The sequence below is a fragment of the Aplysia californica genome, unplaced genomic scaffold (assembly GCF_000002075.1).
Source record: "Aplysia californica isolate F4 #8 unplaced genomic scaffold, AplCal3.0 scaffold00102, whole genome shotgun sequence".
Taxonomy (NCBI): domain Eukaryota; kingdom Metazoa; phylum Mollusca; class Gastropoda; order Aplysiida; family Aplysiidae; genus Aplysia; species Aplysia californica.
Window position 1 is genome coordinate 1,638,285 of NW_004797372.1, and position 3,540 is coordinate 1,641,824.

Below are 3,540 nucleotides of genomic sequence, written 5' to 3' on the forward strand. Positions count from 1 at the left end.
ACTCTGGAATATGTCGGACATTTGAATCTCAGTTTTGGTTTGGTTTTGGTGCACGTGGGTTTTTTTAGGAGTTTTTAGTGGTTTCGTTTTGTCAGGGTTTTTTCTGTGGGTGGTTGGAGGGCTTCACTTGTAGGTCTTATTTCTTTTCTTTCCCCTGTGCTGTTTCTGTTTTTCAGTCTTGCTTTTTACCAGCACTAAACGACTGCCATTGTGTTGATATGTTTCTGTTTCCTCAAATAAACAAGAACAAACACATTATAAACAATATTTATTTTCGGTTTGGTTTTGACTCGAGGCGGGAGAAATGGTGGGGAGGGGAACATGGTAGAGTGTGCGCTTTATTTGTAAATTTGTTTCATTTCTTAGATTCGAGATTGTTGTTTTTATTTGTTTGGGACGGGTGTGATTCCTGTTGTTTCTGAAGTCCTAATCTACTAATGCCCGCGGGTTCATAAAAGTCAGCACCGGTCTGGTCTGTCTCTGAGTATTTGTGGTTTTTTCAGCCGACATATTGAACGACAATCATTTATTGCTCCTGGGTGGTTGGCGGGTGCCTTAGTGTAGTTTGCTCCTTCTCCTCTATCAAACAACTATCGTCTTAATGGTAATAATATCATCTCTCCTCCGTACGTTGTATGTTAGTATCCAGCTAGGAAGAAAAAGAAATGTGAGAATCTGTGGTTGGTGTGACCCTTTAGCTTTAATGTTAACAAAATTAAAATACCCTTTAACATCACATTTAGATGTGGTTAAGTTCCTTGCTGTTCCATGCCGTGGGTGGTTGGAGGGTGCTCTGGTGTGGTATGCTCTTTCTTTTCTATGAAACAGTTATCGTCTTTATCTCTTCTCCATTTTTGTGATTGTTAATCTCATGTAAAATATCTAATTTTCGGCATTTATATGACCTTATTGTGTTGCAAGTGCCGTAAAACACTTACTAAAACAAAACGTTCCTCGCAAAGATTTGTTTTGTTGAGTATCTTCGTATTTCTGCTAGCCTTCTGTATCCCACTCATGTTTGACAGAAACAACTCCGAGGTTCCAGGTGTAGTTAGACATCATCCACCCAAAAAAGATCTGGAACTTTAAAAAAATGAAATAGGTGTAGTTGTTGTTTTTTTAAAAAAAAATGAGATCTCAAAATTTAGATTTAGATCTACATTATTATTTCTATAAAATTTTTAACGTGAACAAATTTGGTATATTTACGAAAAATTTGATAAATTATTTGTCTCCACACTTTAATTCATTTTAAAGTTACAAAGACCAGGAACAGTACATCTCTCTATTATTCTTTTTTAACTTATTTAAAAGATCAAAATTGTACACATAGTGCCGTGAAATATCTTTTCAATTACAATAACATCTTTCCACTCAGACCTTGATGGCCGTGGACGCTAAAATCGAAGAAGCCAGCTTCTTAGATTAATGTCTATCATTCTGTCGACAGAGAGTTTCTTTCCATTTACGATCACAGGAGCCAATCCTGAGCAGTGGGCATCACAAGTAATTTATTTCTCTTTAATGTGTCTGTCGGTTCTTTAGCAGCTAATTACTGACCGATGGTGTCAACAAGGCGTACCTCAGATTTACATGTTTTATCTGGCATATGTTTTGGCCGTTTTGAGTTACTATATATATAAGACCATGACATAAGAAAGCAAAAGCTCTATCTGCTCCATCAAAATCGTATGAATATTTGGAGTCAAAGATATTCAAAGAATTGCATTCGAAAAAGCTTGGATGAAAGTTTTTGACGTCAAATTTATCAAAAACTGGGTATTCACCAGATAGAACCTTGTAATACTGAGGTAGTGTAGTGCTTGGAAAAATCGTAGCTTATAATTTGTGCCTTTTCACTCTTTGAAGGCAACCATTCCGGTCATTCGAGCAACGCTTTGAGACATGATGTTTTGAAATATTCTCAGTTCTGTATTCGTTATCTGCAACTAAAAATTGCAGGCAGCAGTATGCTTACTATGAAATATGCAAATTTGTATTTTTTTATTTGACGTGTATGATGGTTCGTAAAGTACCACACAACATTGCCTTTGGTCTGCTGTTGATCGGACATAATATTATGTGTTCGCTGCGTTCTCTAGGAGTTAACTCAATAGATACTCTCATTTTTTATTTGATAATACTTAAAGACAAGTTGTTCCTTTTTGGGCACTTTAAAAAAAGAAGCAGGATTTCAAATTTCCACAAATAATTTTATTATTTAAATTCTAGTTTGCATATCTAAAACAACAACATCCATAGGGTTTTTGCTTGTATGTGATGGCTCAAAATGTACCACAAAATTGCATTCGGTATACTTATCCGGACATATAATTTGTTCCCACGATAGTTTCCTGGTACCGACCTATAGGTACCCACACCAGGTTCAGCCTTTTGGGAACAGATTGCCAGTCTGCGGGCACAGGGCCCGGTCTCTAAGTTCCCCTAAATCCGGTAATGGGCGGGCCAATCCTCAGTCCAGTCAACTCATTTGTACTGTCTGAGGGGGGCTGTTATCGGAAAACATTGGGTTTTTTAAAATTGCTTTTTGTTTGTTTGTTTATTTATTTGTTTGTTGTTTTTAGTGGGTAGAGGTTCTTTTCGTTTGTTGGTGGTTATTTTTTTTCTCATTTAAATGCTTTATTTTGTTATGTTTATTTTTTAATTAGTACTTACAGATCAAAAGCTGCATCTGCGTGGTTACAGTTTTCAAAACAATCTTTAGGTAAGAGTTTGCAAATTCTCTGCATGCCACTCGGGAATTAAGCCCGGGTCTCTTTCGTTGGAAATTGAAGCGCATAACTGCTACACCACAGAAACCGATGAGTCACCTGCCGTTTTTGCACATAGAAAAAGAAACCCCAAAACATAATAAAAAGCAACAAAAAACGATTAAAACAAACAAACAAATAAACAAGACAAAACAAAACAAAACCTAAAAAAATAAAACCATAGAGAAAAACAAAAGATAAAAAAATGATAACAAAATACCCCCACACTATCATAAATAAATCAATAAATAAATAGATAAATACATTTTTAATGAATGAATTAATGCATGAATGAATGAATGAATGAATGAATGAATGAATGAATGAATGAATGAATGAATGAATGGATGAATGAATGAAACGAAGGTTTTAAAAACATTTTTAGTTTTTCATGTTCAGTTCAATTTCTGTATGCTACATTAGCCAGTGATGTAGAAAATAGTTCTGGAATATTTCAGAAACTGTTTCCGAGATTAGAATTGATATTGACTGCGGCAAATCAAAATGTTGTTGCTGGGTTTTTTTCACAATACTTTTGACATCATGAAAGGGACCAGGTGAGGTTTTCTTTATTAAAATATTTTCTCACAACATTTTTATTCTTGTTTGAAGTGTCCAAATGGCTGGAGGGAGAGAAAGAGTCAGGAATAGACGCACATGGAGAGAGAGAGAGAGAGAGGGAGAGAGAGATACAGAGAGAGAGAGGGAGAGATAGAGAGACAGAGTGAGAGAGAGAGACAAACACACACACACACACACACACACACAC